Source organism: Erythrolamprus reginae, chromosome 1 (assembly GCF_031021105.1).
Source record: "Erythrolamprus reginae isolate rEryReg1 chromosome 1, rEryReg1.hap1, whole genome shotgun sequence".
Classification (NCBI taxonomy): Eukaryota; Metazoa; Chordata; class Lepidosauria; order Squamata; family Dipsadidae; genus Erythrolamprus; species Erythrolamprus reginae.
Genome location: NC_091950.1, coordinates 45602802 through 45613901, shown reverse-complemented (window position 1 = coordinate 45613901; position 11100 = coordinate 45602802). Strand labels below are relative to the sequence as shown.

General features: G+C 41.2%; 1 protein-coding gene across 3 annotated transcripts in view; it reads left to right on the top strand.

Annotated features, from left to right (window-relative positions):
• Positions 1-3114: 3114 nt before the first annotated feature.
• AKT1 (AKT serine/threonine kinase 1) overlaps positions 3115-11100 on the top strand; it is a 155707-nt gene continuing 147721 nt past the window's right edge. Inside the window, exons 1-2 of one of the 3 annotated variants that reach the window (XM_070751237.1) lie at positions 3115-3161; positions 3566-3789. The gene's annotated coding sequence lies outside the window, so the exon portion shown is untranslated. Of the gene's footprint in view, positions 3301-3565; positions 3790-11100 lie in introns of all 3 variants that reach the window. The other 2 variants (XM_070751245.1, XM_070751254.1) reach the window with 2 other exon arrangements.

Sequence of the window (11100 nt, the reverse complement as noted above, 5' to 3'; positions counted from 1 at the left end):
ACCCTGCCAGATTGAATCAGCAGAACAGATGTTACAAAAATAGGCAGTCCCTCAAGTAACTAAATTCTATGTCTGGAAATGGATTTAAATCTAGATTTCTCCAATCCTTGTCCAATACTATAAGCCAAGGATTTCCAAACTCCCTGGAATCATTAAGAAGCAACAACCCAGAACCCCCTTCCCTTCGCCCCCATCATGTGGCCAAGTTCTAAAAATAGAAAATTGTCTACATTGAAGTCAACTTTTACTTCCCTTAGCCTCTCACAGAACTCCACACAGAATCAAATTGTTGCAGAATTCTGAACCTCCATGGAACATTGTTGACAAACCCTGGTTTTACCTTGATGCCATTCCGACTGTTTGGTTAGCATGAATTGAAACACAAAAATAAAGTTAAGAGTTAGCTTCAAATGTTGGTGTTCATTGGAAATGGTGGCTGGTCTGAGGCCATAGAACCTCACAGAATGGAGGATTAAGATTAAATATATATATATATTTAAATATATATTTAAAAGATGCTACTAGAAGAGATTGCAGAAGAAATTGGATAGTATCTTTTCAAATTTGTTAGTTGGAAAAGGTGCTGCCAGACTCCAGAGTTTTGGCTATCACACTCTACCAGGGCTCTCAAGTAATACTAAATTTAGAGGAAATACAGTGGAACCCCGACATAAGAGCTGCTCTACTTAAGAGCAACTCGAGATAAGAGCTGGGAGGGGAGAGATATTTTTGTTCTACTTACAAGCCCAAATTCGAGATACAAGCGCCAAGGAGCTGTCTCCTGAAGCCAAACGCTAACTTCCGCGTTCGGCTTCAGGAGACAGCTGCGAAGCGGCGCGCGTGTTTTAAAAGGTTGCAGCCGGCCTGGGGGGCTCGGGGGGTGCTTGCAGCTTTCTTTCTTGCTCTTTTTCTTTCTCTCTTTTACCTTCCCTTCCTCTATTTCTTCTTTTCTTTCTCCTTCCCACCTTCTTCCCTCCCTCCCTCCCTTCACTCATTCCTCTCTTACTCTCCCCTTTCATAAGTTTCCTTGCTTCCTTCCTCTGTTCCTGTCCCTTCCCCCTTTCTTTCTTTCTTTCTTTCTTTCTTGCTTTCTTGCTCTTTTTCTTTCTCTCTTTTACCTTCCCTTCCTCTATTTCTTCTTTTCTTTCTCCTTCCCACCTTCTTCCCTCCCTCCCTCCCTTCACTCATTCCTCTCTTACTCTCCCCTTTCATAAGTTTCCTTGCTTCCTTCCTCTGTTCCTGTCCCTTCCCTCTTTCCTTCCTTCCTTCCCACCCTCCGTCCATTCATTCACCCATTCCTCTCTTGATCGCTTAAAGCCGGTCCCTGGTGCAAAAAGGGTTGGGGACCTCTGTCCTACAGGATTGGGTGGCAGAGAAGTTGAACATATGTAAATTTAAAAGTTTAAGAAAGTTTACAAGTTAAGTGAAAGAAACTTCATTATTCATTTATATGTACATGTACATTTCTTCATTAAAAACATGTCTTTCTGCATAATTTAGACTAACTTTGTGAGTTTTTTGAGGGCTGGAACCAATTAAAATTATTTACATTAATTCCTATGGGGAAAAGTCGTTCGAGATAAGAGCTGCTCGACTTAAGAGCCCAGGTCCGGAACGAATTAAACTCGTATCTCGAGGTACCACTGTACTTGTATTCCAACCTGGATTAACTGCTAAAAAGAATAATCTATGGTATACTCTGCTCCAAAAGTGAGCAACAAGGAATAACAATTCTGGTTGATTTCTGTACCTTAAGGAAGTACAGTACAAGATACTTTTTTTTGTAAGAATAATTTGTATGGCTAACACTGGATGGGGAAAAAAGCCAGGAATTGGGCCTTATCATCTCATATTATCTTTGTCCCTTCCCCTTTAAGAATTACTGCTGTATGAAGCATAAGTGTTATTGCGCTCCAGGTATTACATATTACAGTACTGTGTGGTCTTTTGACGTTTTTTCCACTTTGAACATGGTTGTGAAACTTTATTCAAACACTGTATTTTTTATTTCTTTTTTTAAAAAATGATTAGTTTCACACATCCCAAATGAGTTTGCTTTAACTAGGATTTACCAGATAAATAGCAATTGGCTGAGTTTGTAAAACACACTAAGATAAAAGGCAAACACATTTCATTACATACATTACAAAAGGTTTAAGACACTAGCACAATAGTTTATTCATATTCTGTTAAAATCTTGCATGAATTTTGAATGAACAAATTGTTTTTCCCCTTTTCCATCTTTTTTTAATACTTTTTAAAAAGGTTGTTGATCTTGATCTACAGTACTGCAAATTGTTTTTGAGATTTTTAACAACTAGAACAGAACAGAACAGAATAGAATTTTAATTGATGATAAGCAAATAACCATATCTATGTGCATATAAAGAACACTAGTGAAACGGAATATGTTTCATGTTGTTCAAGTTTGTATGTTTATTTGTTTTTCTTGTTTTTCTTTTTTCTTTGTATGACTTTTTAATTTTTCTCTTTTCTTTCTATTTTTATATGTAGACACTTAATAAAGATTATTTTTTTTAAAAAAAGAATAGAATAGAATAGAATTCTTTATTGGCCAAATGTGATTGGAGACACAAGGGACTTATCTTTGGTGCACATGCTCTCAGTGTACATAAAAGTATCTATCCCTATATCTTTTCTTCTATTCTCTCATTGATATATTTTATTCCTATATTTTCTCTTCTATTCTTTCTCTAACATATTTTACTTGAGTGTATCCTCGAGGATACTTCAACTCCCAGAATTCTCCAGCCAGCATAGCTGGTTGGAGAATTCTGGGAGTTGAAGTCCATAAGTCTTAAAGTTCCCAAGTTTGGGGACCCCTGCTTATAACCTGCATTTGTATTATTGTGCATTGAACAAAATAAATAAATAAAATAAAAGATACATTTGTCAAGAATCATGAGGTACAACACTTAATGATGGTCACAGGGGGTCCAATAAGAAATCAATATTAATAAAAAATCTCAAGGATACAAGCAACAAAGAAGCGATCTAAAAATATAGAGGAAATCCTTACAATTAATTGTCTGAAATTGGTTATCACTCTGCCTACCTAGCCCGGTAATTACTACCGGTCTGCGTGGTCTCTCCTCCAGAGTAAGACCCATTGAGTTCAGGGCTAGGTAAAACACATCTAGGTAAGTCGGCAGCCTTCCAAACGCCAAAGCCGCGCCGGGTGAACCGAGGAAGCCAAGAAAAAGGGGCGCGTTGGTAACCTGGGAGGCGGGCAGGCAAGCGGGCGAGGGCTTCCTGAGGGAATGTTTTGTGAGTCTCTCGGTACGTTGACGCGGGAGGCCGCCGTTTGTTGTTATTTATTTCTTTTTTAAAAATTGAATGGAAACAAGGAAAGGAGCATGCCGGGCGGTAGGACCCCGCGGGCGTTCTGGGGAAGAGACAGAGAGTGTGTGTCTGTGTGTGTGTGTGTGTGCGCGCTAGTGAGTCAAAGAAGGGAAAGGAAGGGAAGCTGGAGGAACTGGGAACGGCAGCCGCTTACACTCCAAGCCCACAACGCCCAGCCCGCCTCGTTTCTCTCTTTCAAAAGGAGCCTGGATAGAGAAGCGGGAGCCCGAGCCCCGGGCGCCTCCGGCCGCTTTGGGCGACCTTCCTGGCCTCCGTCCGCCACCGAATGCAGGCGTGGAGCTCCATGGGCTGATTCCCCGGGAGACCCAGCAGCAGCAGCAGCAGCAAGGTGGAGGCGCCTGCAACAAGCTCGCCTAGGCCTCTCGGCTCCGGCCAGCGGCTTTCATTGCAACCCTTCCAGGCCATGTAAGTGAGCCCTCCGCGCCGTTCCCCCCAGGTTTTTAGAGATGGGGAGGAAGCAGCTTCTGGGGCCTGCTCTTGCCTTTCGGCTGCCCTTGCTTGGCTCATTGTCTTGAGCGGCCGGCCGGGGCTGCGCTGCGCCTCTTCCTCGCTCTCCCCGCTGCGTCTGCTGTTGGTTTGGCAAATGGCTCGTTGTTTAAAAAAAAAAGTGACTCTCTCTCTCTCTCTCTTTGGCGCGTAGAGGCCTGGCCGGATTCAATTTCTTTATCCCTCTCCCCCGTTTTTTCTCTCTCTCTCCCCCCTCCACCTTTTAGTGCATTGCAGTGGCGGCGGCTGCTTTCTGCAGATGCAAGCTGGGCGCCAGGCTTTGAAGGGGGGGGGGGAAGAGAACGGGTTGCACCCGAAAAAGGAGGGAAAACAAACGGCGCGGTGGGTCTCTAGGTGGGTGCGTGGCGGAGTCTTTTTGCCCCGCTCCGCGCCCTTGCTTTGCGTCCCCCTCCGTTTGTGTGTGTGTGTGTGTGTGTTTTCCGCCGTTGACTTGGCGGGACAAAATTTGGACCCGAGTCTGGGGAAAGAGACGAGAAAAGCCGCTGCGAGAATTTCCGTAGCCTTTGCAAGAGAATCGGATGCAAAGAATTGTCGCTCGGCTGGTTCCCCTCCCCTTTTTTTCCCTCTCTCTCTCTCTGCGGTGTTTGTTTACCTCTGGCTTCCCCATTTGCTGGCCGCAGCTGTTTGAGCAGGAAAGAGACAGGATCTCGCTTCGCCTTTCCTTCTTTACTTCCTAGGTAGCCCCGGTCTCTTGCCTGCGCGGCAAGCGAGGAAGGAGGGTGCTTGGGAAAGGAGCACCCACTATGACTTTTCCTGCCCCCCTCCCACGCCATTCACAGCACTAGGAAACCCAACGGCTCTCCCTGCGTCATCCCCTTTGGGTTTGATTCGTTCAGCCCAGCTTGGTTTAAAAAAAAAAATACACGCGGCGCGTTCACACGTTGTGTTTACTAAGATGCGGGCCCAGACAGTGTAAACGAAGCAAAACCGTATGTCGTGCTAGGAGGACGCCTATTGGATTGCTGTAATGGCCCCCTCCCCAGACTGCTCAAGTAGAGGGTGCTCAGTTGCTTGCCAACCCCCACCCCCTTTAAGTTAACTCTGGATAAAGTGAAATAACTAAGTATTTATTTATATATTTATTCGTTGGGTTTATATGCCCCGGCTTACAAAATATAACCTATCCTTTGCCTTAGACCAGTGGTTCTCAACCCTGGGGGTCGGGACTCCTTTGGGGGTCGAATGACCATTTCACAGAGGTCGCCTAAGACTATGGGAAAAGACAAATTTCCCATGGTGTTAGGAAGCTTCTATTAAAGCTTCTATTCTGGAGCCTTGAAACATATTTTTACAACCTGACCAATCAGGCGTTTTACAGTGGGAGTGTCCCTCTGACTTTCCTGCCAATCACTTTAAAGCTCTGTTGGGAGAAGTGGTGCTAGACTTATGGTTGGGGGTTACCACAACATGAGGGGGTCACAGCATAAGAAAGGTTGAGAACCACTGCCTTAGACAGAGAACACAGAAACGTTGATAGTTTGATCGATTTACTTCTTAAAATAAAACAAAAGAGGAGCTTTTTTTTTTGGAAGCAAAATTCTTAGATGGACTTTATGTGTGTGGAATCTTGGACAGCACATTCATGGCTTCAATGTCCTGAAAATGCCCCATTGATTTGAACATTATTCATGAGGTTATAACAGATTGTATAGTCTCTGCATTACAACATGTTCAGACTGTAAAGGTTCAATAAACACGGGTAGTAGCTGCGCAAGAGGATAGTATTTGTATGAGAGACTAACTGTCAGTTGTAGGCTAATGTTGCTCACCTCTTCATCTACCACAGACTATGCACCATCTAGAACCTAAATAATTGTCCATTGTCCAGCTCCTGGACAATGAAAATGTCCAGGAGCTGGAATTTGAAATGGAGGTTAGCTGTTGATTGCAAATTCCAGTTCCTGCCATTTTTGGCACATGTGCATCTTAGTGTACATGGCAGAGAACACTACGAACCTATACAAAAATAGTCCAGCCATACAAATACATCCAGTTTTCTTGATGTGAACAATCTTGATAACATAAATATATGTTTTTGTGATGATAGAGTTAACATCTAAAAGGACTTTCCAAGGAGCGAACTGTGGTTTCATTGACCGCTGGCAGAAAGGTAACAGTAATGCCAAGAAAAACTGCTGCTTCTGCCTATATCCTCTTCTTCTTTAATATGACAATCATTGATGGTTCATAGATTGCGTTGAGCCATGGTTTGTTTAGCCTCAGTTTATTGCACACATCATAATTGCCTGGATTCAAGCAGTATAACACCCCCAAGCCTAAACAATAGACGTGCAACTTCTATAAGCTAAAGGATGAAACCAGACTTTGCATGGCATGTCAAGAATTGTGTCCCAAAAGAGGTGGGTCCCCTTTTGGAGGGGATGTAGGAATTTTTAAGCTTAATATTGGTATCAGAAGCATCTGCTACACTTAGAGCATCCATTTGCCCCTTAATGGTCTATAAAATCCTCCCCCAAAGGACAACAAACATGGTTTAGATGTCACCCGTTTTGTACTCCTGCCCCAAAGCAAGGATATCTAAGCCAGAGGTCTTCAAACTTGACAACTTTAAGACTTGTGGACTTCAATTCCCAGAATGCTACAGCCAGCATAACTGGCTGGAGTGGGAGTTGAAGTCTACAAGTCTTAAAAGTTGCCAAGTTTGGGGACCCCTGATCGAAATAAAATGGCTGGGCTCATGTTACCAACCAAAGCCAGGAATCAATATAATGTCTTATAATTTTGTGTGAACCTAGCCTGGTATTAAAACTAGATCAAGAAAATCAGGATTCAGGTTCTTTCTTGCGAGTTCTCTGTATGATAACAGTTACTATTTCAGTTTCTTTTCTTTTTGAAGTTTTACCTCTCTATCTCAGTACCTGCTAGAAAGTAAACAGAGTAACTTTCAGGGAGGAAAAATTTCAATGTGAGGACAGAAACTGGTTGCAGTCCAGTTTTGGTTTGTGTAATTCATTCACCTTTGTCTTTGCTGTGAGTACCCAATGAGCAAGTCTCCTTTTACACTGTAGCATAAATTCTGGGTCTTTTTTTCCCAAGGCTGTTCTGGTTAATTATCACCACTATATTTGTTTACAGGTAAATGAACTTCATAAGTTCTTTTGCTGTTATAACTGAACTATTGACTTTCTATTCATAGCCAATATATTTTCATTTAGTTATCTTGGACCAATGGAGTTATTAATGTTTAAAAACCTTTGTGTCAGAAATGATGGATATTGAGGGAGATATTACCAGAGATAATACCATGTTTTCCTGAAAACAACCCCAAAATAAGTGCTTGGCCTTACTTTTGGGGAGGTCTTGTTATTTTGGCATGTGTTGAGGAAGACAGGGCTCCTGTTACTGTCTTATATGATTTTCAGCTTTGTCTCCATAACTCCGTAACCTTAACCAGAGGAAATGGCAGGGACTGGCTGCGTATGTGTTTAAATATCTCCGAGTCCCGTCGACTAAACAATGTCGTCTGGTGGGACCTAGGGGAAGAGCCTTCTTTGTGGCGGCCCTGGCCCTCTGGAATCAACTCCCCCCTGAGATTCGAATTGCCCCCACCCTCCTTGCCTTCCGCAAGATATTGTAGACCCATTTATGCCGCCAAGCATGGGGGGATTAATTCCCCCCCCTCACCTTTTCTGACTTAAACACTTGAGATTGGTGTGACTTTTAGAATTGCTAGTTTTTAGCAATACGGGTTTTTTAATATAGTTTATATTGGATTTGTATTCTATTGTATTTTATTGTTGTTGTGAGCCACTCCGAGTCCTCGGAAAGGGGCGGCATACAAATCTAATAAATTATAATAATAATAATAATTATTATTATTATAATTATTATTATATTTTGGGGGAGAGCTTATTTTTGGGAGTATCTTATTTACAGGGAAATGATATGTACTAGTGGAAGAAAGATGTATGAAATGAACATGTAACAAAATCAGTCACAATATTTCTCATTTATCTATATCACATCTATATTCTGTTTCACTTCAAGGTATTCAAAATAGTTTCCGCAAGATTTGTTTTTCACTTATTCTTGCAACAGTTCTTAGTGGTAAGTCAGTAGAGAGACAGTATCACAAGGTGAATTTTTGCCAAGGACAAAGTGAACCACAGGTTATCTGACAAATGAATCAAATTCACCTAGGGTGAAGAAAAATTCTGCATGGTACCATAAAAAATTGGCACTTAAGATTTTGTGCTTGAACAACAAATGTCTAGTAACAGCACAAAGTAATGGACAAGATGCTTTTTTCCTTTATTATGTGGAGAACTTGCTTTAAAAAATACAGTGCATTGACCCTTGACATTCTCTTTTTGGTATTTTCAAGTTGTGTAAGATGTCATCATGTCCAACAAAATGAATTGGTAGGATTCTAATGGAACATTTCTCCTTGCTAACTGTGATTCAAGTCTCCTGCACAAAAGAGTGATTTATTTTACAACATGCATGGGAACGATCAGTAAACTGACAGGGGTTTACTTTTGCATTCCCCAAATGGTGAAGTATATTAGAAAAGTCCCTGCACATTTCAAGCTTTTCCTGGGTATCAAACAAAGTTGCACATTGTATTCTTGAAAGAATCTGTTGATTGATATAGCATAATAGCACATGGTGTATTTGTAAAAGGTATCAGGTTAAATTTCTTGCATCCCAGAGAAAAAGTCTGAATAGGTGAATTGGAGTTGATGGTGACCAATATAACAAGTGATTAAGAAATAGGATTGGGGCAGGAAGGGTGACTTTAGGCCAGTCTCTCCATTAGATGCTAAGCAAAAAAGAGGTTCCTAGGTTCAATCTTGACAAATTTAAAATCAGCTGGGATGATGGATCCCTGCAAAGTTTATGCCTGCCCATTCTTTGGTTGATGGACCAGTGGTCCACATCTGAAGTCTGAGTTGCAGGATGGCACATTGGTTTCTGAAAAATTGTCCTGCATACAGTATCTGCAATGCCTCCAGTCATTGCAGCTCTGGCACAATGTTCTAAGTGGTTATGTACAAGAAGTGCCTTAGCAGTGCTTGGGTAGTTTACAAATTTCTAGAGGTGCAAGTTATTCTGCTTCTACATAGGTGTGTGATAATATTAATGAAGTCAGAATATTCTTCTATATACAGTATTTCAGTCTAAATTCCTAAGTCTAAAGCTGACAGCTTACAACAGTCAGGTCATTTTGCTTTGCTTACAGATGTTGGCTTCATCATATCTGTTTCTCTGGTATAATAATAATAATAATAATAATAATAATAATAATAATAACAACAACAACAACAACAACAATAATAATAATAATATTTAATAAATAATATTATTTATTAGATTTGTATGCCGCCCCTCTCTGAAAACTTGTCTTGTCTAATCTAAAATACAGTATTTATTGTCAACTTGTTCTCTTTTTCTTTTTCTTTTCTTCCATCATTTCATGAAGAGTTATCCTAAAATGTCTGACTTGCAGTGGGATGCAGTAAAAGCATTAAAATTGTCAGGCCAAACAACACAGATTTGTGTGCAACATGACATACACATTTCTTTAAACAATCCTACGTGTGTTAAAATGGCGCAAATACTTTTCCAGATGCAGAGGTAGGGTGGAGGTTTGCACAGGACTGTATTTAAAAATACTTGCAGTCTGAAATGCCAACTGCAAGATTGTGCCAGCTTCTGTTATCAAGGTTTTTGTAGTATGGATCTGTTTAAATGTCAAATATTAAATGCCACTATAGCCAAATATTTTTAATTCAGGAATAGTTTTGTTTGCACATTTCAGTTAGCTTGTTGTAGTCATGTATGTGCAGTAGTTGTTGTCTGTATTCTGATTTGTCACTATAATATTCAAACTCTCTTTCTGATTTTAGCTTTGGATATGGAATTGATAGGGACCTCTGATTTTTTATATTTTGATATATCCTTTAGTTGCTGATTTTAAATATGGGATATAGTTTGGCAAAAAGGACAGTTGAAGTCAAGATATGGGATTTGTAGTTTTCATTATCATCCTAATTCTCTGTACCCTTAATAATTCACAAAACGGAGGTCAGCAGATTTGGTTTAGTTTACTAAAGGTTGTCTGCCCAGAAGCAGGAACAATGTTTATTGTATTTATGTCTGGCTGGATGAGGGTTTACATGAGAGTCTTTATCTTAGTAGTCAGGTGGGTAGGTTCCATTGAGAAAGAATAAACTCTGGACAGGTGGAGATTTAAACCATAGTATCTTTGATTTAGAGTACTCCATAACCACCTTATTCTACTGGCTTTCTACACAATGATAATGACTGATGAATGAATTTACTTTCTTTAAGAGAAAGAAAATTTTTGTAAAGTATAGAAACAGGCTGTACTACAGACTGTAGTATATATGTAACATTGTGTAATAAAGTTATATGTCAATGATGTTTTTGCCTAGTTACAGTCCTGTTCATATTTTGAAGCATGAAATGAAAGGCATATCCACTTTTTGTAATGTTCCCTGCTAATCACCATGAGGAAATTCTTGCTTACAACCGTGGGTTGTTTGGCATTTTAGGAAATAGATAACTTGGAACTTGTTGTACTACTTACTACAGTGATACCTCATCTTACAAACGCCTCGTCATACAAACTTTTTGAGATACAAACCCAGGTTTTAAGATTTTTTTGCTTCTTCTTACAAACTATTTTCACCTTACAAACCCACTGCCGCTGCTGGGATACCCCACCTCCAGACCTTCCGTTGCCAGCGAAGCACCCGTTTTTGTGCTGCTGGGATTCCCCTGAGGCTCCCCTCCTTGGGAAACCTCACCTCTGGACTTCCGTGTTTTTGTGATGCTGCAGGGGAATCCCAGCAACGCAAAAATGGGTGCTTCGCTGGCAACGGAAGTCCGGAGGTGGGGTTTCCCAGCGAGGGGAGCCTCAGTGAAATTGCAGCATCACAAAAACACAGAGGTCTGGAGGTGGGGTTTCGAGGACTTCGGTGTTTTTGTGATGCTGCCATTTCACTGATGCTCCCTTCGCTGGGAAACCCCACCTCCGGACTTCTATTGCCAGCGAAGTGCTCATTTTTGCGATGCTGAGATTTCCCTACTGGGATTTCCCTGCAGCATTGCAAAAACACAGAAGTCCGGAGGTGGGGTTTCCCATGCATGGGAGCCTCATGGGAATCCCAGCAGCGCAAAAACGGGCGCTTTGGCTGGCAAAAGGGGTGAATTTTGGGCTTG